Below are 27223 nucleotides of genomic sequence, written 5' to 3' on the forward strand. Positions count from 1 at the left end.
CTAACTCAGCTTTCATTTATTTTATATTTAGGCTTAGATTTTCTATTTTAGAAACTTTCTAATTCTAGGTCTTCTTTTTAGAAACTAACTTAGCTTCTAGGTTTAGGGAACTTTCCTTTTTAGAAACTAACTTTCTATTGTTTTCTTTTACAGGATCTTAACAGAGGAACTTCTCATTTGGTACCTTCTTTCTAACTTCTCCTCCTCTTACTTTCCATACTTCTGTAGGATCTTTTCTTCTATTTTCTTAGAATTAGACTCAGAGTTAGGGTTCTACCATGGAAGCGTGGGTACGTGCATATGCCGAGATGGATAAGAGATATTGGGGAATGCCTGAGGGTTGTGGAATTCAACGTATACCTCAAGATTTTTCTCCATCGAGAACAGACATTGAGAACCGACTAGAACATTATGTTCCATCGGTTAATAGGTCTGTATACGATCACAATTATGGGAATGAGGATTATTATCAACCATCATGTTCTCCCATGTATGATCAGTATGACTATAACCAGTGGAACCATCAAAACTGGGAAGATGAACCAACAACATATTGTAATGATTATTCTCTTGGATACCCTACCTTTGAGAACCAACCAGAAACGATCCAAGAGGATTCATAACATGGAGTGTCTTGCTGAAATTAGAAAAGCAATGGAAGCACTCAATTCGCGCCTCGATAGGATAGAGGAAGCTCGCTCATCCCAACTACAATCCAATCCAGAAATACAATGCGAGGAAAATGATCCTCACTCGCTTTTGAAGAAATCTGAAATTTGGAATGAGGAGTTGGATTCCATTAATGAGCATATGGTTCAATTCCCCAATGAGTCGATCTCAATGACTGTTCAAAGGAATGGTGAAGATACATGGGTGTCTTTTAAATATAGTGATGATGACACACCTTCCTTACATGACACACAGGATTTCAATGATGAGGTAAAGGTTAGTTTATTTGAACCTCAACCGAATTTAGGAATAGAATGTGAGGAAGGCGATCCCATCCCAAATGTGCATTGCACTGAACTAGAATATGATGAATATTGGGACGGGGATCCTGAATGTGTAGCCATAGTTCCCCTAGAATCTATCTCAAGTTTGGTCTAGGTCAATGATCAAGATGTCCACAAAGTGGTCGGTCATAATGAGTCACTCCCCTTACCTGACATGTCTGATTTAAAGGTGGAGGATGAGCTCTTTACAACCGACCCTTCTAACTCTTGTGAAACATGTTTGGACCATGCCTCTGAATCGAATGATGATGTGATTCAGGAGAAGGACAAGTTGCTCGCTACGACCCTGAAATTTGAAACCACTCAATTGAGGCCACCATCTGAGCTGTACACGTTTAACAATTCAACGCCTCGATTGAGTAGTCTCAATGAACAAAGTGATCACATTAATGCTTACCCTATTGATTTTCAATCTGTCTGTGCAGGACTGGAAGAAGAAAACGTACATCTGGCTACTTTCAAGGATGATGGTTTCCTTAGGCAGATCATCGCGAGCTACAATGGGAAAAATAAGTCAAACTCAGCTGAACTTTCCAACTCTTTGGATGATTGCTTGGCATACTTTGCAGATTCAAACGATCCCATGTCAAAGGATAAAGTGGATGCCTTACAAGACGACATCTCGGTAGTCATCATTGACCGAGAGAACCCTTATTCTGAAGCCCCTTCTTCCCTTGATCTTAAACGTCTACCATTAAAGGAGGAAGAACCGACAATGGAACCGAAGTCTGATACTTCGGAATGTATTGAGATTACATCACTTCTTAAAAAGTTTTCTAAACTTTATTTACGTGTAGTCTCTGATTCACCATGGAGTACTAACATTGAAACTTCTTCTGTCACAGGTGAATCGTATATACGTTGGATACCTCAAGCTATTCAATGGAAAATTTCTTATGAGGTACATAAGTCTCTTTGGAAAGTCATGCTCCAGGGCGCCCAAGCCTATTGCAAAAAGGGCTTTTGGATGATCTTGCTGAGGAACTTACTGAGAAACTTATCACGATATTGGCTGGAAGAGGACCCTTGCAGCATGATCGAGTAGTTTTTTCCTGCTTTCATAGGACTAGGGTAGTTTATTTTATGCTGTTTTAGGATAGATGGTAAACTTAGCGCTCCTGGCAGGCAACGTAGCTTTTCATTGCATTTTATTTTCTTAGTTCAATGTTTGTGGGTAACATTGCTGCAAACCCTCACGAGACTACAACTCGTCCACTAGGGGCAACCTAGGGGTTTAAAGGCTTGTTGCATATGCTAAATGCAATCGAGAGCACCTGCGAAAATGGTATAGGTAGGATTTTATTTTTATTTTTGTTGGTTCTCTCTCTTGTGCTGACCCGCTCTTACGTAGATATCTATGGAAAGCCTCTTGATTCTTTTGTCCAAGTACTATCTTTCCATCACTCCTCTTATATTTTCATTGTCCCATGTGCATTACATGCTTATTTCTTTTACATTGAGGACAATGTAGATTTTACGTTGGGGGTGGGAGATTAGGTTTTCTAATCAGTGTTTTCTTGGTTTTGAACAAAAATTGTGAAATTTTTCAAAAATTTTTCTGACATTTTTGTGAATCCGAAGTGATTTTGACAACCATCTTGGATTTAGAATTACAAGATGAGTGATGTTGGTAATTTATGACTCTTAAATTCAGTTATCTATTATATTAGATTTCACAGTTAAGTTTGAAGTGTTAATCTCTGATTAGAAGTTTTAAACATTGATTGAGTTATGATTTCACATGTCACATCTCGCTTTCACATTAAGATTTCAGTTTGATATTGAAGGGTTAACTTGGTAATCACTAAGCATGTAAGGAACCAGCTTGGAAAATTTGTCCATCATGATCAATTGGAAAAAAAAAAAAAAAAAAAAGAAAAAAAAACAGATACCTTTGGAAAAGGTTGGGCGAATAATCTTCACCATAGGTTTGCTCCCTATAGGTGTAGATTTAATTCCCCATGGATGATATGTGAAAAAAGTTGGGTGTACAGTCTTCATCATAGGTTTGCTCCCTGTAGGTGAGAATTTGATTTCCCTTCTTGACGTTACTTTTACTAGAAAAATCAAAAGCAAAAAAAAAATAAAAATAAAAATAAAAATAAAAATAAAAATGATGAAAAGGTGATTTGTGAGGCAAGTTTTGGTAATTCTCGTGTTGGTTACCAATGATATCCTGAGATAGAGAAGTGAATTTTAATGATGATAAGCCGAGATTAGACTATACACTCATGGAACTTAATGTTTAGAATTGTTCTGATTAATGGATTAATACTTTGAACTCGACTATGAAGTTATCGTGCGCTCGAGTCCAGGAGATAGTAATGCCCAACATTCATGAATCATAGAATTCTAAGATTTGGATTGTTTTTCAAAAAAATCATTCGATTTTATAGAAATTGTCCTGTAATTTTCAACTTATTTTTCGCATAATTTGCTCGGGACTAGCAAAATGCTGGTTGGGGGTTGTGTTGAGGGTCGAATATTGCATATCAGACCCCGATTACTGCCTGATTTTACGTACACGATAATGCCTAATATTATAATTTAATCGTGTTTTTGTTGCAGGATGTAATAAGGAGCTTTGATTGAAAAAGAGTATTAAAAGTATGGATTTAACGCTCCGAAGTCACCAGAGCAAGGAATGAACTCCAGGGGACCGAGATCGATGGATATACACGCCAGAGATCCGAGAAAATTGAGAAACTGAAGCTCAAGTGGCCTGAAAGTTAGTCAAAATGCAAGATCACAGGGTTTCCACCATCCACTCGGATCGAAACTTCATACATGGCCTGAGGACCATAAATTAACCGTACACGTCAAATTTCAGCCATTAGATCCTTGTGGAAGTAGCCCAACAGAGAGATCAGAGGACAATAACCATTAAGAAAGCATCTTGGACATCCTTGGGAGATCTGGACCCAAAGTGAACTGATGGAAAGAGCACGAAAAACGGTGGATATTTGCCAAATTTCACTTCTTTTGGATGGTGCAATCAGGAGATACTGACGGCAGAAGATATAACAAAAGAGAATGGCAAATCTGTAAATAAATGTGTCATGCATGGCTTACATGAAGGCAATTATATTTTTAACGGTGAATGTTGTCCATACATCGGTTAAACGTGTGGCCCACCCTGAAGTCAGATCTACTTTAAACTGGAAGCCATGGGCCAACACTATGTACAAGAGCCGATGGAGGGAGTGAATTTCTAGGACAGGCATCACAGTGGACCCCACCTACTTTTTGCGCAAAATATCCAAATTGAGAAGTTTCGCACGTCCAGTGACGAGAGTTGTTCCATTGGGTTTTGACAGTGGGCCCCACCCATCATTCCATTAGATGATCTGACCCGTCCATTTGCTCTGGAGGATGGCCAAGACCCTGGATATGATTCCTTTCTGGTCCCATACAAGTGATCGTGTGAATTTCTTATCCAAACAGAAGACGGACGGTGCAATGAAACGTTCCGTGGGCCACACCGAATCTAACCCAAAACCAGTCAATTCTACATAGTTTTTCGAGCAGAATCTAATGGACGACGTGGATCTTTCACCTGACACCAAGAAGTGGGGCCCACCAACGTCCAAAGTAAGCTCGGTTACGCACGCCGTCTTCTGCTGTGCGTAAAGGCTACGCATACAAGATCTATAAGAAGAAAGAGAGAGAGGAAGCTTGAGGGAAAAGAAAAGCTTGGCGTGGGCAGCCGTGGAGGCAGGGAACGTGAGCAAAAAGAGGAGGCTTTGGGCTGAAGAGGACGTTTTGGGGTTGGATGTGGAGCAGGAAAGAGATAGAAAGGGAAGTTTTTTTCTTTATTTTTGTTTAAAGGTAGCCACATCATGACGGGCTAATCCTCTTAGCTAGGGCTAAGAGGTGAAGCTTGTATTGAGATGGGAGACTCGATTTGTTGATTTAATTATTTAATTGTGAATTAAACTTGATTATGGTTTAATTATTAAGGGATGTTTGTAGTTTTTAATGGTCTATTGTGACTGAAATTACAATGGGTCTGAGATAGCTTTGAGCATGTTCCTTTCTTTTTATGTTTATGACGTCAGGAAGCCCTGTTGTTCACCATCGTCTCATGGGCATGGTCGGATGACGGTACGCTTCCTAACTTTCATGCACTCTTGATTGGTTGGTAATTAGTTTAATCCTGTTGTTTGCTTTGTCTCCTGGGCATGGTTAGATGATGGAATCCATTCTAATTCATATACTTTCATCTCTTGAAAACCAGATCAAGTAAGTTCAGTTTAAATTCAATAATTCTTGATGCAGGCATAAGATCTCCCTGATCTCTACAAGTGGATCCTCTGAATCCCTAGTTTCTTCTTCTAAATTCCTTAAAGTTTTAGATAATTATTCCACAATTATTCCTTAAACTCTATTTCGTTTACATCACGTCTTAGTCTAGTTCTAGTTCTACTTAGTTTCAGATAACGTACAGGTATCGGTCCCTGTGGATTCGACCTCGGTCTTACCGAGTTTATTACTACATCACAACCCTATACTTGGGGAGTGAACATTGCATACCGATGATACCTGAGTAGATTTAGCAAGTACTGGTGATGAGACATTTTGAGTATACTATCCCTCTTTTTGTATATCCACCCACATTTTCATCTCAAAAAACTCTTGAGTTAGACCAACCAATGATTTCTTCATCTCAAATATCTCTTGAATTAGGCCCTCTTTTTCTTTTGTCACATGCTCTACCTTTGAATGAGCAGGGGCTAACTTCTTCAGTACTGTCTTGCTTATCGAGTAACTTAGACCCCGCATTCGGCCTCTACTGTCAGAACCAACCAACTGTAAGACATTGTAAATCAAGTTATTAGGATATTCATAATTACCATAAGACTTAAGTAATTTTAAATTTTATTAGTACCTCTGTGTTGAGGGTCAAATATTGCATATCAGACCCCAGTTATCACCTGGGTTTACGAACATGATACTGATTAATGGGTTATTTTAATCGTGTTTATGATGCAAGATGAATTTACAAGCGTGGACTGAAAAGGATGCTAAAAGTATGGATTTAACACTCAAGAATCCACCAAGGTAAGGGACGGACTCCAGGGGACCGAGATCGATGAATTTACATGCCAAAAATCGAGAAAGTCAAGCCATTCACGTGAAAGAGACCTAAGAGTCGTCCAAAATGCAAGATCACAAGGTTTCCACCATCCATTCGGCTTGAAACATTATATTTAGTCTGAGGACCATAAATTAACCATACACGTCTTATTTTAGCCATTAGATCCCTATGTAAGTGGCCCAACGGACAGATCAGCCCATAAACCATTGATTTTGGGCCCACTTGATCTATGGATATGCTTCAAACTTGGGCTCGACCCCTTAAATTAGTTGAAAGAACGGATGAATGGCTTGGATTTCTCAGAACCATCACAGCGGACCCTCCTTTGCATGGTGTGTGCACGTGCACAAGTGCACCAGCCGTGCACTACACTTCCACCATGGTCAAACCAACTTTGACCCGTGGAAAAGGCAATTGCCGTTTTCCTTCAGCACGTAACCGACGGACTGCCGAATTTTGCGGAAGCTGGTGGGCCACCATCATGGTCCATGGGGACAATTCGACCCATCCATCTTGTAGAGGAGATCGTAACTTTCAAACCCATGATGATCTAGGACATCCCTGCCCGCGCACGTGCCATTCACAGCAAGCACAAAAGGACCGTCTGCTACCGTTGCAGCAGGATTACTTCCCTAGGCCGCATCAACGGACAACCAAAACCATCCATATCCGGTCTAAATTTTGAGGTGAAGACAATGGACAGAGTGGATTTCCTGGATAGTTCCGTTCATGGGCCCCACTGACGCCGAAGGGATCCGTTTTCGGATTCCTTACGTGTTACGCATGTCCGGACGATCCGGGCTATTATAGGATCTTGGCAGGGAGCGTTCCGTCCATCTGGACCTTTCAAAGCCTTCCCAAGGTGGGACCTACCAGAGCCAAGGATCCTGAATGGCTTGGATCTTTCATGAGAAACAACCGTGGGCTGATAAATGTGAGAAAAACGCAAGTCGGCTGCATCTTTTTGCTCCGCAAATCCCTGTTGCTGCGTGACTTCTTGCGGAAGTTCTCCACCGACTCCACCAGACATCAGAACGACCCTCTTCCAGCCTCCCATCCACCGTCTTGCATAGCTATAAAGAGAGAGGAGAGAAGGAATCAGGGGGGGAGGAGATCTAGGTTGGACGTGAAGCACAGAACGAGGGAGAGAGAGTAGAGTTGTTCTTTCTTTTTCTTTTTATTTTTCTTTTGTTTATTTTATTTTTGTCTAAGGGATTTAGCTTAATCATGTTGTTAGGCTAAACTTCTTAGCTAGGGCTAAGAGGTGAAGCTTGTAGCGTGATTGGGGTGTTAGTTTTGCTTTGATTCATGGTTATTGAACTCTTATGGATTCTAGTTTGATTATTAAGGAATACTTCAAGTTTTTAATGGTTTATTGTGACTCAAATTACAGCAGATCTGTAATAGCTTTGAGTATGTTCTTTTCATTATGAGATTGTGAACTCAGGAGGCCCTGTTGTTCGCCATCGTCTCATGGGCATGGTTGGGTGATGGAACCCTTCCTAACTTTCACAATTCTCTCATGATTAGCTGTGAGATTGGTAAATTGTTGTTGTTTACCATAGTCTCCTGGGCATGGTTAGGTGACGGAATCACTTCCAAATCTTCACCAATCTTATCTGTTAATGATTAGATTCATGAGAAGTTCGGAGATCTGACAAATCTCTTCCTTCCAACTAGATAAGATAGGACTCTAATTCCAGTTGTGTCCCTGAATCAGTGCAAGGTAACTCCCCAATTGCTACAAGTGGATCCTTGGCACCCTAGTTTCCTACCTCTGAATTCTTTAAGTTTTAGATTAATATTTCACCATTATTCCTTAAATTCCATTCGATTTAGATTTCATCTTATTCTAGTTCTATTTAGTTTCAGATTACATACAGGTTTCAGTCCCTTGGGATTCGACCTCGGTCTCACCGAGTTTATTACTACATACATCACAACCCTATACTTGGGGAGTGAATACTCTACTCTGTAAGGGCATCATCCACGCCGATCATCCTAGAAGCAAGATTACTACTATAGAGCTCATCTAGTTTTTCCTATGAAAAAATACAAATGAATGTAAAATAATTCAAAGTTATACATAAGCTTTTCATAAGGCTACTACTTAGTGGTACGAGGGATGCACTTACAGCAAGGTTAGGATACTGGACAACTTTGTCCTTTCTTGTATGAGCTTTTAAGTAGACTTCACATCTACCTATCTCAGCATTAGAGGTAAGATTCCTCTCTATTACCTTTGGCACATTACATATCATTCAAATACACATCATTAATAGAGTTAGATGAATGATAATTCAAATTTAAATTCAATTTTAAACTATAATATCTATTTTTAAATACATACCATCTTATGGTGAGTAACAGCCATACTACGCCTCCCAAGACACGCAGGTCCTTTTAGCTTGGCCCGATTGACTTTATTCCTTGCGCTTGCCCTCTAGAATTCCTCGGTGGTATGTTAATCCACAAATACCCTTCAATCCTCCATAAGGATACCTGGGGGCGCAGGACCATCTCTCACAGCAATAGGATCCTTGTTTTTAATATATTTTGCAGTCAATATTTTCTTATATCTCCTCCACACTTCATTGATGCGTTGTGTAACGTAATTAAGACTTTTTAAAAAAAAACAAAAAGAAAAACTTCATTGACAAGTAGGGGCATACAAATTTTTAGGCGAAGCCCAACAAAAAGGGTGGGCCACACCTATCATATGAAAGCCACAAACTAACAGCAGACTCCTACAGACCAAGGCGCCAGGGCGAGCTACGTAAAACTTCTTTTCCTGACCAACCCCAGCCCCACTCTATCTAGGAATAGGAGGCCCCTAACCTCCTGGGGAAGGTCAGGGAGGTTGGAAATCAGCGAGGTACTCTGATTGGTACTTCCCAACTTCACCATACCGTCCGCCGGCCCATTACCTTCTCTATAGACATGAGTGAACGAAACCTAGCACTGCCTAGCAAGATTCTAAATTCTTTCGATCTAATACCTCCACTTCCACCCAGCTTGTGAGGATCCCGAAAGAAACTGCACGACCAGACGGGAGTCAGATTCAACCGTAATATTCTGCAGCCCCTGTTGCAAGCAGAGGATCAAACCATCATAGACGGCACGAAGCTCAGCCCGAGTGTTAGAAGCAATTCCATACCCAGCGTAAAACGCAAAGAGGAATTCACCATTGGCTCCTCTACAAACTCCACCTCCACCGGCCACCCCCAGGTTACCTCTAGATGAACCATCAACGTTTAGCTTCACCGTTCTAGGAGGCGGCTTTCTCCAATACACCACCTGGGTAGAATCATAAAAAAGGGGTTGGGTATGAATCCCCATAGAGAGCAGAGCCCTGTTACTTCTTCCTACGCCAGAGGGGACATCCCAGTTATTGATCATCCAGTGCACCCAATCAGCAATGCGATGTATAATGCTTCCTGTGCTTAAGATGGAGTTCTCAAACCTGGAAGCGTTCCTCGCCTTCCAGAGCTCCCAAATGATAAAAACAAGGGATCAGTGAGTGGAAGGGTCCAGGAGTTCCATGAGAGGGGCGAGAATCCCACCAACTAGACAGCCATTCCATCACGGAGGCATTGTTGAACAGCTTGAAACCATAAATGCTAGCAAAATGGTTCCAGACTTCAGACGCCCGGATACTCTGAAGGAAGACGTGCTTACTCATCTCCATGGAGGGCGAACAATTTAGCTCCTCGCAGTAGCAGTTGCAACGGGACGCCATGTGGACCCCGCAGGACATGATGGCCTCATCTGTCGGCACTACTCTCTTGAGAACATGCCACACCGGCATGGAGATCTTCAGGAGAACTTTTTTGTTCCAAATCTTCTTACCCCAGCTGGGGCGAGAACCGCGCACACGATTGAGCTCCCAGGCTGACGAGATAGAGAATAGACCAGACAGCGTAAAGGGCCAAAACAACGTATCTTGGCCCCCAGTGAGGCAAAAACCCCCATGAAAACTCGAATTAATGTCATCCTGGGAGAGGAGAGAGAAAACCACTGAGGGGGCCAGCGGCCCCATGCTCCCCAGAAAGTCCTGGACCCTGAGAGTAGTAATAAAAGAAGGAACCCCAGACGTCACCCTGTCCAACAATGGGCCGAGCCCACTCCAGTTGTGTATCCACAGATTTAAGCTACCCTGCCCAATGTGCCACTGGGTAGAAGCCACAATGGTGGGAAGAAAGGCTCTAATCCGATTCCACAGCGGAGACACTGAAGAGGAGAGGGCTAGTTGAATGTGATTCCTGATGTCGTTGTTGTATCTGGCCTGCACAAATGTTCCCTAAAGACTCTTATCTGCTCGATGCATGATGGTCCAGGCCATCTTGAGGCGTAGGGCGGCTATGACATCCTTAAACCTTCTGATCCCCAGCCCGCCTTCAGCCTTTGGCAAGCAAACCTGACGCCAGCTACGCTAATGAAGTTTTTTCCTGCCATCTGCCCAACCCTAGATGAAATCAACAAAAAGTTTTTCCAACGACTGTAAGACAGTCAGAGGGACATGCGTAGCTGCCATTGTGTGGACTGGAACGCTAGCTAGAACATGGTTTACAAGAGTTACCCGGCCCGGCATGGAAAGAAATCTAGCCTTCCATCCGCAAATGCGCCATTCCACCCTGTTAACCAGCCACTGGAAAGCATCCCTCTTCCTCCTGCCCACTGAGATTGGGACCCCCAGGTAGGTGATACCCTCCACCGAACCCTCCACCCCCAGCTCCCTATGAATGGGCGCTCTCCTAGGGATCACCATATTTTCTGAGCATAGAAAAACACTTTTCTAAAAATTTACCTTTTGGCCTGAGACCTGTTGATAGCGGTCCAGAAAATTCTTGACCACCCTGATGGAGCGAATGCCACCATTCATGAAGAGTAATGTGTCGTCTACAAAAAGGAGGTGCGTCACCAAGACATCGCCATGGCGCCCTTTGAACGGCAAACAGGGACCCTCCACCACCATCTTCTTAAAACCTTGACTTATCACCTCATAAGCTAAAATGAAGAGGCTAGGAGATAGCAGGTCCCCCTAGCAGAGCCCATGGGTAGATTTAAAATATCCTCCAACCTTGCCATTCACAAGCATCGAGCACCAAGAATTGCTCCAGCAGTGCTCCACCAAATTTATCCAGGGGGTCGAGAAGCCAAACCGCTTCAAAACTCTTTTGAGAAAGAGCCAATCCACTCTGTCATACACCTTCTCCATGTCAAGCTTAACAACAATATTCCTGCCCCTAACTTTTCTTTTCATCTCGCAAAGGAGCTCTTGTGAAACCGCAATGTTTTCAACTATAGAACGCCCTTGGATGAAGGCTCCCTGCTCCGGCGATATCAACGAAGGAAGAAGCGAGCTCAACTGGTCCGCCACTAACTTTGCAAAAATTTTGTAAATCACATTGCAGAGACTAATGGGCCTAAAATCAGAGAAGGATAAGGGTGCTTCCTTCTTGGGGATGAGAGCAATGAGAGACGACGTGAAGGCCCTGGGAAGAGAGACCCCCTGAATGAAGGCAGTGGCCGCTCTAAAAAGGTCCTGGCAAACTATCTCCCAGCACTTAGCAAAGAAGGCACCAATAAAACCGTCTGGCCTGCAGCGCTGTCCCTAGAAATCGCCTTAATAGCCCGGTGAAGTTCTTAGATCGTCGGCGGGCTCATTAGCCAAGCATTTTCCTCTTCAGAGACAATAGATGGAATGACGCCCAGAAGGTCATCACCTTGATCGACCGCCCCTGCTGAGAAGAGAGAGTGGAAAAATCTGACCGCATTGCTCTTGATCTCCTCCTAGGAATTAAGACTTGCATTCCAACATTGACCCTCAAACTCATAAAACTGTGACAATCTTTCTATGACCATATGAATGTGTTCAGAAGGCACCTGGCAAAAGTCCAGGTATATGATCAGGATATGAGAACGGGTGAAGACACCGACATGCAATGCAAAGTCTCTGTGATCGGAACAGTCCTCATTCAGTTGCCCAAATTCATTCGTCTTTACGACTTTTTTCCTTTCAGGTTACACTAGTAAAGAGACCCCCCTAGTAATGCCTCTCTTTCTAGACGAAGCAAAAGCTGACACAATTACATTAAAAAAATAACAGTTATATATACACATCATTGATTAGTGCCAAAATATAAGGAAAATAAAATTTACATATCTAATTAAGGAGAAGTATGTTATTACCTTCGGTGTTGCTTGCATCTGTACTCCCAAGCAACTGTGCACCCAATACCTCTGGTTGTGAATCCATGTGCCTATTTCTTCGCTAAAATGAAAAAAAAAAACACTAATGGTTAAGAAATAATTTAGATCATAGAAAAGTACAAATAATTCACTATATTATCAAACCTTGATTAGATTACCTCCAATAAATATCATTTTGTTACATGCTTAGAAAATACAAACAATTCAATAGATTCTCCTTGATCGTTTTCTTTTCTTTGTTTTCTCGACTAAAACACTGACGTCTTCAGGTTAATTGAATATCAACTCATCAACAATTGCTAATGAGGTAAGATTAAATCCTGTATTGACATTACTTACAGCCTTTAATCGTTCCGATAGAACGCACGTCTCTTCTTCGATAAAAATCTTTTTTGGAACCTCGAAGACCACATGCCAATCAGAATTTTTTGGATCTCTGGAATAGAAAACTTGTATAGCATGCTCTGCAAGAATGAAGGGCTCATCACCGACTTTGTCTAAACTGTAAAGACTGGATAAATGTCACTACAAGAAATTTCACTTTTACCTACGAAATATTTCGTAGGTAAATGATATTATTTCGTAGGCAAAGAATTTTACCTACGAAATATTTCGTCGATAAATTCGTTGGTAAAAAGCCGTGGCTAAAGACTTTTACCGACGAAAAAATGTCATCATCGGCAATGGTAAGACTTTTACCAACGAAATTAAAAACTTTGTTAAGACTTTTACCTACGAAGTGTTAAGACTTTTACCTACGAACGTTTTCGTAGGTAAAAACTTTGTTAAAACTTTTACCTACAAACACTTTCGTAGCTAAAAACTTTGCTAAAACTTTTCCCTTCAAACATTTTCGTAGCTAAAAACTTTGTTAAAGCTTTCACCTACGAATTTTTTCATAGGTACAAACGGTGTTAGGACTTTTACCTATGAGCATTTTCGTAGCTACAAACTTTATTAAAACTTTTACCTACGACATGTTTCGTAGGTACAAACTGTATTAAGACCTTTACCTATGAATGTTTTTCGTCGCTAAAAGCCTTTTTATCGTAGGCAAAAATGTTTACCGACGAAAAGTTTCGTCGGTAATTTCGTTACTAAAAGACCGAGGGGAAACACTTTTACCAATGAAAAAACATTTGTTGGCAAAGATAAGACTTTTGCCGACGAATGTCTTCGTCGGTAAAACCTTTTACCAACGACTTCTTTCGTAGGAAGAAATTATTACAACAATTTTACCTACGAATCTTTTCATTGGTAAAAAGTATTATAAAACTTTTTCCTACAAATATTTTCGTAGCTAAAAATATATATAGAAGATCATGAGACTTCTACCTACGAAAAGTTTCGTGGGTAAAAATGCATTCTTTTACCTACGAAAATTCTTCTTCTGTTTTCTTTTCCAATGTTCCAATAAAAAATTCCTGAGATACACCTGTTACAATATATTTCATCATATTCTTCCTGATATACACCTATTATGTAATATATTTTATCATATTCACATTCATTCATGCTAATGGGCTCAACTTGTAGGAACTGAGATATTACATAACATCCTCGAGTGGCAGATCATACAATTCATTTGTTCCCGACACTGGCTAACAAGTAATGAGACTTCACGAGCTACCTGTACCAGCTGAGCCCATGCTTACTTTATTTCTACGTCCCCTACCACCGCCAAAACCACTACCACCTCGGCCGCCTCCAAATCGGCCACCACTATCTCTGCGATCTCTACCACCGCCGCTCCTGCCACCACCTTCACGGTTGTCACTTCTTGGCTCAAGGCGTAGTCCCCAAGTTCTGAACCGTTAGGTTCCAAGGCCATGGAGAAACTATCACCATCTGTTAAATCTAGGTAAGCTGACCTGCAAACAAAGGTGAGGCAAAAGTTACCTAACAAGCAACAACCAAACAGATATGGAAAATCCCCAAATTATTTGCTCAAAAAAAAAGATAAAAAGAATATGAGTAGGTATGTCAGAAGTGGCAATATTGAAAGAAATGGCATCTTCCCATTCAACACGGCAGTAGTATACATGGGGCCAATCAGCACATTTCTTGGGTTGACTTCCACAGAGCACACAACTACACTTAGCATACATCTATACACATTGGCAAAACAAACTGCAAGAGCCTTTATTTTGAAAGGTGTAATAAAATACAATAGCTTTTCTCAAAAGATGTCAGAACAAAATCGCGAGCATACCTACGCACATTTGACATTTAGCAAAACAATTAGCTTTTTCACAAGCCCTCTTGTCACAAATAGCTTGGTCTAATTAAAATACCATCATCCTGAATAGCCTGGTCTAATTAAAATACCATCATCCTGAATAGCTTGGTCTAATTAGAATATGATGCAACATGTATGTATCTCGGAGCTGAGCAAGCTACAAACATAGACTGTTGAATAGTTTGAAAAAGAAAAGAAAAGATATGAAAACCATCATCCTAAATAAAACCATAGTGAAGGTAAAGGACATTCCGTTAGCAATATAAAGATGGAAATGGGCATGGAGCTTCAAAACATTCTGTTGATTCTCCCTTGCTAATGGAAAATTAGTAACCTGCATTGCCAGAAAAACATGAAAGAACACCACCAAGAAATCCCTTTTAGAAAGAAGAAGAAAACACACGCACGCATGCAACTAGCTCAGGCAAGTAGTTAGTATATGACAGACCATTCCTTCCATCTACAACATAAGTTGGCCGCCCCATTGTTGCTTCAGCTTAGTTAAAAGGCTTTGTTCATGGTCAACATTCATGCTCCTGTCAAACAACAAAAGATAATCCAGAAACCTTCCTTGACCAAGGAAATCATTTACTATAATCTAAATCATTGAAAAGTCTTTCAGGAGGGACAACCTTTTGCATTTTGACAGTTAAAAAGTTCAAACATTCAGATTTCACAATTCTCCGCTTATTCTTTAGTAATTCATATGCCTGAAACAGATTTAGCAAACCATATTATCTTTGATTTTTTACCTTCATTACAGTTTCTTCCTTCCACAAATCAAATCCCTTGAAGAAAGACCTTGAAGAAGTACCTAATACATACATTAAAAAAAAAAAAAAATTTAAAAAATCAATGTACAAATAAGCCCAATTCAAATTAATGAAAGCCAAAATAAAAATAAAAAGTCAACGAACTGTCAACCTGAAACATATTCAAACAGCCTTGGGTCAGCTTTGATGGGAATAAGGCCCAACCTATTGGCTAGGACTTCATCTTGGACCACGATGTGTTGTCTAAACCAACCATTCAATGCAACAAAAAACAACTGAGCCAACCATCTCAAAAGATGGTTATAAACAAAAAGGAAAAGTCATGTGCTATACAACTGCTTTTCTCTGTAAACATCAGCAGGTTCGTTCCCAAGTACGTGCTATACAACTGCTTTTCTCTGCACATATTGAATACAATTAGTAAGATTTACACTTTAGAAAAGGACAATGAGAACCTAATTACCCTATCATTCAACTCGACTTGGCAAGATTTTGAGCTGCGTCTCTTCAAAACTCGTTGGAGATTAACTCTTTAAAAAAACTTGCTGGAGATCCTGTCTTGATCCGGACTCAACAAGACTAGAAACATGAAAAGAGTTCTCGCAGGAATCCAGTTCTAAGTTAAATCTTCAATTACACTACATCAATTAAGTTTACTAACAAGTAAACAGGCACTTCACCTTTACTATGTGTGCTTTCCAACAAAGCAAAATGGGACGAGATGTCAATTGACCTTTCAACCAATCATGAAAAACAATTTCCCTGGATCCTTTCACAACCACACCTTGTCTTGGCAAAAACTTGAATCATGGATGAAAGGTTCACATTCTTATATCAATGACATGGATAATTTATATAAACCAAGATCACTGAAATATAAATACTCTTAACTAAAATGAGATGAACTAATTTTAATTTACATTGCAGGTGGATTGTTAATGACAACAATGATGGATATGCATGGCAACATCACATTTGCTGATTGAAATGGAACAATTCAGTCAAACCCATTTCTTAAAAATGTTTCTCTTAGCATTAGGAAGAAAGGGGATCCGTAAAACCAGATCAGGCCGGTTGGTAGTAAGATAGAAAAGCTCGATCACATTTGCTGATCTCACTTAGCACCTAAGGTTGGGAACTGACCTGGATCTTCAATGGAAGAAAACTAATTCTTCTGTCTCAGAAATTGCACAGAACTGTATAATCATGAAGAACATAAAAACATCCTATACTCTAGGATGCACAGATGGACTTTGTCAACATGTACCATGAGGACCCCTTAAGAAACTGCCACCGCTAATTATGCACAAACCACAATGAGGCTATGTTTTGATGTACTCCAAATCACTGGTTATTCATATATTTTGGCAACAAGAACAGCCATCAACTCGCCAAGCATTTCAGATGGAGTAAGAAACCAGAATCACATTATATGGGATATGGTGTCTCTACCTTCTCTGCACAAAATAATATCCAAAGTGTTTCATCCTACCCAAAACAGAAAGGTATTAATATTGCAGAAAAGCATCCCATCCCACCTTTCTAAGAATATCCAAAATCCAAGTACGGTTATACCCAATTGCGAAGTTCAGGAACAACCAAAAATGTTGGCTTCTCATTCTTATATCACTATTCTTTCCAAAAAATTGTATAAAGCTGTAACAAACACCCCAAGTACGTAATGTGCTTATTATAACATACACCCCAAGCACCCATTTCCCAATAACTGGCATTGATACCGCAGAAGCTACAATCATACCCACATTCAGATTTATTTATTTTTTTTCCTTTTTCTTTTTTGCCTTTAATACCCTCTAGGCAGTTTAATTTTAGGCAGATGTGCCATTTCTGAGTGCCAGTGTAGCATCCATCACACCCTGCCAAAGTATCAAATCATATACAGTAGCATGGGGCCCACATAAACTTGCCCCTAATTTTATTTGTCCTGAAAGTTGCGGTTGCTGATTTACTTTCTAAATCTGTTTTCAAGAATCCACCACTTGTGCAATTATTCATAGTAAAGTAATTCATCAACAAAATAGAAATACATAAATGCAAAAACTGTGATGATGCACTCATTCCATCCAAATGGAGCAAGTGATAATCCACACTATAAATCCAATGAATCTCAGTGTGGATGGAAGATGCCCTCTGATAGAGAGGTTCCTGATCTTTCGATCAATGTCCCTGGAGTAAACGGTTAAGGAAAAAAAATACAGCAATAATCTGTAAAAATGCCAAAGAGTGGATGGTTAGGAACTTCCACTTGGTTCAGGTTCCAATAAAATGAGAACTTGTGAGATTGTTGACAAATTACAAATGCAAATCAGATTTTATCCTAGATATGAAATCACCATTTTCTGTTCCCCTTTTATTCTTCCAGGTGTGGGGATTGATTGGAGATCGACTGAAGCACCTAGAGAGATGGGGAATTGACCATCAAATATGGTACTTCTTGCTTCTAATTTTATTTCAACCCTTGGGCTACTTTAGTACACAAGCTGCATCCATGATATACCAGTGCCTTATCCATGCCATATCTAGTGAAAATAGAACCTGAATTTCAAAATCCACTCAGGCACTTGTATTAAGCTTTTACAATACAAGCAATGAGAATATTAGGAAGCTAATAAGCATGTAAGTAATGAGTGTACATAGAATGGAAAACTAAACCAACGGCTACACTATGTTCACAAAACACTAGCTTTAAAAAAATCTCCACTTTAACATAGAGAGTTCTATTAAAACATGAAAATGACAGCTTTAAAAGAAGACTCCGAAAGAGTACCTGAATGACAGCAACACCACCAGAGAGTTTTGCTATTCTTTCGTTAAGCTTCTCTTTCATAATCCTGTTCAGCATCCTGCAAAAACCCAAAATATATATGCCACTAAGGATGCCATTTGAGGTAGTATTCATCTTGCATTATTACCAGCTACTCCATTGCCTACATATTTGATAATACCCTGTGTGTATCTCCATCGCACTCCTAAAGCACAATAATCCAAATGATTCAAGTCTACAAAGAGTAGATTATGCATTTTTACAGAAACAAAGAAGTAATTGAGCATGAACCTGTATAATGTCAGCTGGAACATAAGTTTCTGTCCGTATAATCACAAGACAGTTTAATAGGCCAACATGTATGCCATCATAGTACTAAGTGAATACTAATTTCACTTAAGACATAGGTTTCCCACACCGTTCCCAAATCCATATCGAAACATGTCAAATGCAATTCTTCTCATGCATAGAAGAATAAATGTAACATGTTTATTAATGGATCAAAAATGTGGAAGGCAAGGAGATAAAAGCAATGGAAGGGTCAAAGGGAAGAAAAATATAAGACAATCATCCATCCTCCCAACTTGCAGAAGTTCAAAGTAAAATATGCAGAATAAGAAGGTTAGGTAAATGCAATTCTCCTCAAAACACAATTTATTGGTCATGCAAACTTTCTTAGGGAAAACAAAAACATGATTCACAAAGATAACCCAATCAAAGATAATGCTTAGAAAACATCATGTAACACCAAAAATATTAATGCCATGTAAATTTGTAAATTTAAACTATAAGAAACATTCCTTAAAGTGAAGCAGGCAGAGATGTATACTTATAAAAAGTTTCCATCCAAAAGGCATTTCCTGTTAGAAGACAACCCAGAAAGAGAAAAAAACAATGTCAAAATTTCCACATGATGGAAGCAATCAGTAAGATGTTCCTCCAACTCAGCTCCCTCCAATTCCTCGAGCTCTGCCTCCAGTTCATTCTAACATGGTGAAAAGATTATATTCAGAATCTCCAGCTAGAAAAAGTAAATGGACAAATGAAGATTTATGTGAGGATGAACGTACTTCATCAAAATCAGCTGCTGTGCCAATAGGAGTAGACAGTGCTTCCTGAATCTGTTTCATGTTCTCAGTCTACTCGTTGATCTCATCCATTGTCTTGTCCACATCATCAATGTTTCTGTAAAATAAAACACCATTATGGAATTATTGAAACCAGTTTTGCAATAAACGAGTAGAGTGAAAATTTTCATTTAAAACTAAGAATGGGAATTCACATGTGTGCAAAGTGCTGTCATCTCAAAACACCATCAGGCCATAAGAAAGTGATTTCAAATGCAATGGGGAAATGGTTGAAGAATCCTAGACTGGATGTTCGTGTATAACGATTTTGCATTGGAAGAGGAGAAATTTTTCACTAGAACTAGGTATCATTGTGGTATTTCCTGTGCAGTTTTTGTAAAATATGGTATTAAGATCCAAGCTAATACAAAGCTCACATCCTCCACAAGTGTTCCATTGTGGCAAAACCATTGCCCAATCCATATGATTTTGTCCATGAACAATACGGTTGTATCATCCACGTCACCGGATAAGGGTGATATGGCCCATTTCTATTGGTGACATAAACGGCCCACCAAAACCAATTTTCAATCGTCCACATTTTGATATAAAGACTTGATAAAATTATAATCATTGTTCTCTTTGTTTAGTAAAAGAATATAACTAACATGATTATTATTTTTTTTTCAGGTATGGACATTGGATTTTTCAAATATCAATGCCAAGCATTCAAACTTCAAAATGGCCGTTTGAATAAAATCAGTCTGAAAAAATGAGTGACTAGGATATTACATGGATGAGAAATTTGTACACAAGTGTGGGGTGTGCTGCTGGTGCTGCTACAAGGTTACACACATGTCAAAACACATGTTTTTTTAGATGTTTATATGTAATTCCAACCTAGAAAAAGACATGAGCTCCATGCATGGTTTTTTTTTATTTTTTCAAATTGAATAGATTTTTGGGGTCCTGTTATCATGGTGAGGCGATGTGGATTGGCAGGTTAGATGCCATACAAACAGGAGGGTGGGCCCAACAGAAAGCTAGTTGCAGGATATTCTCATCCACAACAGCTGTAAAGGAAGTGGCCACGAAGAAGAAAAGGGAGGTGGAATTTGATTAGACTAGTGAGTTATAGTAAGAAACAGAGTCACCATCAAGAGAAACACTGACAAGAAGAAAATTGAATGGAGAGGTGCAGCAAATCAGACAGGTGCATCAAAGATGATAAGGGTTTTCAAAAGTTGTTATTGAAGACTGTTGTATTCTTCAAGTTTGTTGCAACAACTTTATCATATACACATCCACTTGTTTATACAAATAAAGCAATATTTTCTTCTACAACTCTAATTCATAACTCAAATGCCCATAGTCAAAATATCCATCTGCCAACATCATCTGCCTGAACTGAGAGAACTGGATTTCATAAAAAACTGCCAGATGATGTGGATAGAGCATGATATTTTAGATCGCATATATCTAATGCTTCATGAATTCATATTATGAAACTAAAGTCTATAGGATTTTTTGTCGTTATTCATATTATGAAATATATTTTCAATTTCATTATATATCATTGTAGGTGTGCCAGCATATCAGGTTTTCCAAGGTTCCAATGTCCAGCACCTGGTGTCTGTATCCAACACGGACACACATGTCCATGTCCAAGTTACATACAAATTTTCACGAATGCAATATAAGGCTTGAAAGAAAGCATTCACCCAAAAATTCATTCTGGATATCGACGGACAGTTGGAACAGAAAGCATTCTGTTAATGTAGAGGCCACTGCTTAAGGTTAATGTCTTTTAACCAAAAGAAGGAAAATGTACTACATCAATAGCATCAATCTCTATCTAGAAAGGAAGGAGAAAATGAATCTGGGTGTGCTAAAAAATATTTGAAAATTAAAAAGGAGAGATGTTTCGAGGAAAGTAGCTGGAAAACTCTAAATGCTATCAGTGCCGTTTGTCAAGCAACTTACGAACAATTCAACAACAAACTAATTTAGGAATAATGAGCAAGAGAAAAGTAATTACCAAGAAGAGAAATTATATGACTCATACAAACTAGTGGAAGCAAAGTAATCATCAAAAAGATACATGCACATAGCTGGATCTAATAGTCTGGCACCCGTAAAAATCATATACCCATGATTCAAGTAATCATAATCACTACAATTGCGGTGAAAGCTATGACATGTTTAAGATAAAATACAATAACAACTACAATAGCATTAAATGAATCGATAAAAAATAGCTGAATCAAATGGTAGTAGTAAATGTTAGAACGAAGCATATATCTTTTTTTTCTGAAAGTGCTTGCAATGGCGCCTCTCAATCTAGCAACAAAGAGGGAAACCAGTAGTCCCAGATGCACCGAGACAAGTCAATGATGGAACTCCAATCGAGATGATGAAGGGTCCTCTGAGGTTTTCTGAGGTGATGAATCTGATAGAGGGAGAGGGAGCACGACACAGGGAGAGGGAGATGGAGCAAGAAACGGCGAGAGATGGAGCACGAGATTGGGGAACAGAGATTGAGAGAGAGAGAGAGAGAGAGAGATTGGGGAACGAATAGAGAGAGGGAGGAAGATGAGAGAGCTGGAGCAAGATCGGGAGAGAGATAGGGTTAGGGAACGGAGCGCGCGCGCGCGCGAGAGAGAGAGAGAGAGATTCAGATATTTGGGGTTCTTTTGGGCGGGCCTCTTTTTGAGAGCGCGCCCAAAGTTTGGGGTTTTTTTTGGTAGGACTCTGTGGGCCCCACCATGATGCGTGTCAAACATCTAACCCATCAGTCAGATGCATCATCACATGATGGGCCCAGGGATTAAAAATCAAACCAATCTATGACTTTTGTGGGCCACACCACATACAAAAGTTGAGAGGGGTTACTCTCCATTAAAACATTCATAATTATTTTCTGGGCCCACAGAGATGTGGTCCACAAATCCAGCCCATCCATTATGTGTATGCCACTTGGATGAGGGGTCATACCAAGTTTCAAATGCATCCAAATTTCAATTGGGCCCCACTAAGTGCTTTTATATGTTTTAGGCATGTCTTCACATGATTTTAGATGGTATGGCCCACCGGAGTTCCGTATATGGCTGATTTTTGGGATATCCCATAATTTAAAGGGAACCAATCAAATGCATGGTGTTGATGTTTGACACACGTCATGGCGGGGCCCACATAACTTGACCTCATGGGGACGGCATGGATTAAACACATACATCATGGTGTGGTCCACCTGAGATTTATATCCCGAAAAATGGATGAACAATGTGAATTGATCCCAAATTTTCAGTAAATCCAAAACTCAAGTGAACCATGCCACACGAAACAGTGTGGAATAATGATTTCCATAGTTGATACCTTCCTTAGGCCCATAGTAATGTTTATTTGACATCCAACAGGTTCATAATATCACGAAGATATGAATGAAGAGAAAACACAAAAATATATGAATTATTATAGGCCAACTATGATGAAAGTGTAAAATCCACTCTGTTTATCATTTTCTCTAAATCATGATAGAATGAGATCTAAAAAATCAGATAGATCCATTGTTAAAGAAATGGAGAGCAGATACCATCATTTGTACCAAAGTAGCCCATGGGTGCAAGATCTAAGTCGTACATCAGGTGAGTCCCACCGTGTACGTCTCTGATTCCAGCTTACTACTCAAGTGGATCACATATTTATCTTCCCCGACCTTCAAACAGCCGCCCCAAACATATTAGCTATAGAACCATGCATCACCCATATGCCCCTAGTTTCTTGAATTGCAGTTTTTTTTTTTCTTTTCTGTTGGAAGATATAATCTCAACAAATGATTCAAGAAGACTTCAACGACCTTGAAGTAGAGACTAGAAAGTCAGATCTTTTGGATCCTCAATGATCTTCACTAGAGTTTGCAAGAATGAAGCCAAATCAACACCATATATAACACGATGATCTGCAATAACATTCACCTGCAAGCATTCACAGTTTTGCCCAGGTGAGTTTGTGGAAGGCTCAAGACCGGAGGTTCCAAGCTTCCAAATAACTCACCAGGCCGAATGTTTCTCACTTGCACATCTGACTTTTCACACCAATCTGGCCATCCTTGGTAGCAACTACAGTTGGTTGGGATGCTCCAATGGCCATGATTGCACCCTGCAAAATAGTCCATTACAAATTTGGCAGTCAGACTCTCATTTGTGTATTTGAGAGTCCCCTTGTTTTTTCTTTTCTTTTCTTTTCTCAAAGTGGGATTGTATATTTGATTTACGTGGTGCAGCATCCAGGGAACTTCCTGAAGACACAAGAGTCAGGAAATTCAATTTTCATAATGGCATAGAATCACAAGCGTTCCCTGCACTTGTTAAAATTAAATGACACTAGCAGTGCCACCGGTCCTTGGGCCAAGACATGACCCTGACTACTTATTGAGTGGACTGCTACTGAATTAGTTTAGTGGGTGTTTATACAAAACTATGCTGACTAACGAAGAAATTTCATGATGCAACCAAATGCACCATTACCCAAAAACAAACACCAATTGGATTATCCTAAATATCCATATTATGGGCTGAAAATGGATATTTAAAAACAAAAATCACCACCACATATAACAAATAAGAAGAAAATCAACTCTGATATGGTCAGGATTGTTTGATTAGGGTAACTTATGTAGCTATTCCACAATGAGACCCACCAAAATAAAAGGTTGAAATTACAGGGGAAAATCATTTCCCATACACAATATAAGGATAAAAGAAAACATGAACTCTGTTGTAAGTGATTAACTAGTGCGTATACCAAGTCATACTCATCCAAGTGACTAACTAGTGCATTTGTGATCACCCTTTGTGAAAAACTACAATCATGCGGATTTTCTGTACTCTGAAAAACTACAATCATGTGGATTTTCTATATTTGTTAAGAGGAGTTTCTTCAAGGCATATACCAAGTACTCAAGGTATCGGTCGGCCTAGTTTCTCATCTCTGTTATGCTCTCTCTGTGAGGTTTTCTTGCGTTATTTTCAACTGTTCGGAGCCCGTGCCAACCAAAATCATAATGCTAAACAAACCCGGCCCTAGTGTGGGGCCCACCTTGAAGATGTGTTCTATATCTACATCGTCCATTCATTTTACCAGTCCATTCTAGGACGTGGTTCCAAAAATTGAACAGATCTAAATATCAGGTGGGGCTCCTAGACTTGGTAACTGGTGTTGAACATCTACCCCATCAGTCAGATGTACCATTCCATGATAGGCCTAAGGCTTAAAAATCAAGACAATCCGTGACTTTTTTGGGCCACACCACATACAAAAGTTGAGAGGGGTTACCTACCATTAAAATATTCATAATCATTTGTTGGGCCCACCGAGATGTGGTTCAAAAATCCAGACCATCCATTATGTGTGTCCCACTTGGATGAGGAGTCAGACCAAGTTTCATATGCATCAAAATTTCAGGTGGGCCCCACCAAGTGCTTTTATATGTTTGAGCCATTTCTTTACATGATTTTAGATGGTATGGCCCACTTAAGTTCTATATATGGCTGATTTTTGGCATATCCCATAATTTAAAGAGGTCCCATCAAATGCACGGTGTTGATGGTTGAGATGCCATTAAAAAAAAAAGACTTTTACCTACGAAATATTTCGTAGGTAAAGGTTTACTTTATGTTTTTAGAAAAGTTTTTACCTACGACAATTTTCGTAGGAAAAAGTCGATTAATGTTTTTTACCTACGAAAAATTTCGTAGGTAAAGGTCGAATTTTAAGTTAGAGATTAGATTTTTACCTACGAACCATTGTGTAGGTAAAAGTCTCATACACGTTTTTGAGCTACGAAATATTTCGTAGGTAAAAGCCTCATCTAGAACTCTCTCATAAAAGTTTTTACCTACGAAAATAGTTGTAGGTAAAAGTCTCATAGACGTTTTTTTACCTACGAAACCGTTGGTAGGTAAAAGTAAACTTTTCAATTTTTGATTTTTTCAAAAATTTAAAACACCTTTACCTACGACAACTTTTATAGGTAAAGATGGGTTTTACCTACCAGATTCCATTTCGTAGGTAAAAGTAATCTTTCGTTCGTTTGTATTTTGAAAGGTCGAAAGAAATGGAAAACACTTTTTACCTACGAAAATATTCGTAGGTAAAGATGACCTTTACTACGTTGTTAATTTGAAAACACCCTTTACCTACGAAAAGTGGCGTAGGAAAAGATGACTTTTACCTGCGTTAGTTAAATTCGTCGGTAAAAGTAAACTTAAGTATACTTGTTGCAGGTGAAAGATTCAAGACACCTTTTAGCTACGAATCTATTCGTAGGTAAAGATAGCGTTTACCTACAAAATTACAATTTGCAGGTAAAAATATTTTTTTGTACTAAAAAAAATTGAAAACACCCTTTACCTACGACAATTTTCGTAGGTAAATATGACATTTACCTACGAAATTCCCTTTCGTTGAGAAAAGCGGTAAAAATATTTTTTTGTATTAAAAAAAATTGAAAACACCCTTTACTTACGACAATTTTCATAGGTAAATATGACATTTACCTACGAAATTACCTTTCGTTGGTAAAAGTCAGGTAAAAATATTTTTTTGTACTAAAAAAAATTGAAAACACCCTTTACCTACGACAATTTTCGTAGGTAAATATGACATTTACCTACGAAATTCCCTTTCGTTGAGAAAAGCGGTAAAAATATTTTTTTGTATTAAAAAAAATTGAAAACACCCTTTACTTACGACAATTTTCATAGGTAAATATGACATTTACCTACGAAATTACCTTTCGTTGGTAAAAGTAAAATATTTGTAAGGAAAAATTGAAAACACCCTTTACCTACGAAAATATTCGTAGGTAAAGATAAATTTTACCTACGTAATTTAATTTCATTGGTAAAAGTTTACTTTTACCTACGAAAATAAATTTCGTAGGTAAAAGTCATATTTACCTACGAAAATTAATTTCGTCGGTAAAAGTTTCGTCGGTAAAAACCATATTTCTTGTAGTGTGTACTAATCTCAGATTCGCTTCAACATTAAAAGAAACACCATGATGTGTCACCTTCACCCAATCATACTTAAATAGGACGGGCTTGTACCCTGTTCAGTACTCCAATTGGATAAATCTATGAAAGACTCCGTAGTAAGGTTGATTTTCATCCACTGTATTCATATCCTTAGCACTCGATCAGAAAGTTGTCATACCCCCTGTCATAACTCCACTATTTTGGTTCGTTTTACTCCTCATAGTCCTTAGTAACAAAGAGGAAACCATTAATACAATACTTATTATATTGCATAAAAAAAGCTAGAGGTCCTCTCACTGTCTTTAAATTCTTTATCATCAGATTCAATGAACTCTGGTTGCCTCTTCAACCAAGATATGAATTCATCCTCGCTAGGCACCCTGTTGGTCCTCTTGTAGCATCGCTGCAAGAAATCTTTGTGCTTCCTGATATTCGATAACATTGTTATATTGAAATCGCATAAAGTAAGAAAATATATATATATATGAGCTTATTGTACATACCCTTCCCACTCATCATAGCTGGGATGACTCTTCAATACCCATAGACAAGTTTGTTAGTATTCGATACCCACTATGATAACACTTTGACCCGAACCTACTAGACCAACATCGTCATCAATATGGTCACCATTAACGATATCTTGCAACTTACGTAGTCCTAGAATGACTTCGTTAAACCGTTTTTCCAGCTTTTCTAATAGGCTTGTTTTCTGTTTTCCTTTATATTAGTTGCAGAATATAATTGTCTCCTCTTGAATGTACTTCTCTGCAATACAACCCTTAGGTCGTGTCTTGTTACGAACATAAGCCTTAAATATCTTCATGAACCTAACAAAGTTAATGATACATTATATATACATACAAATATAGATGTTAAGCTTATTTATTCTTATTAAGCTCATAGTGTACCTTTCTAATGAATACATCCATCGATAGTATACAGGACCACATATGCTAGCCTCGTAAGCCAAATGGATCGACAAATGCATCACAATG

At 39.1% G+C, this 27223-nt stretch overlaps 2 long non-coding RNA genes and 1 pseudogene across 4 annotated transcripts; all 3 read right to left on the reverse strand.

Annotated features, from left to right (window-relative positions):
• The window catches only part of LOC131225025 (alpha carbonic anhydrase 7-like), a 127579-nt pseudogene that overhangs the window by 77172 nt on the left and 23184 nt on the right, over nt 1-27223 (reverse strand).
• On the reverse strand, nt 14074-18479 carry LOC131226241 (uncharacterized). 3 transcript variants are annotated; one of them, XR_009161695.1, is made up of 5 exons: nt 18270-18479; nt 15670-15734; nt 15488-15579; nt 15316-15377; nt 14074-14195 (listed from the first exon to the last, which is right to left on the reverse strand). It is a non-coding gene; the product is annotated as an uncharacterized LOC131226241 (long non-coding RNA). The 3 variants fall into 3 exon arrangements; XR_009161696.1 differs by lacking the exon at nt 18270-18479 and adding an exon at nt 15800-16303; XR_009161694.1 differs by lacking the exon at nt 18270-18479 and having other exon boundaries at nt 15670-16300.
• On the reverse strand, nt 18749-19309 carry LOC131226242 (uncharacterized). The gene is made up of 2 exons (XR_009161697.1): nt 19192-19309; nt 18749-19106 (listed from the first exon to the last, which is right to left on the reverse strand). It is a non-coding gene; the product is annotated as an uncharacterized LOC131226242 (long non-coding RNA).

Source organism: Magnolia sinica, chromosome 14 (genome assembly GCF_029962835.1).
Source record: "Magnolia sinica isolate HGM2019 chromosome 14, MsV1, whole genome shotgun sequence".
Lineage (NCBI taxonomy): Eukaryota > Viridiplantae > Streptophyta > Magnoliopsida > Magnoliales > Magnoliaceae > Magnolia > Magnolia sinica.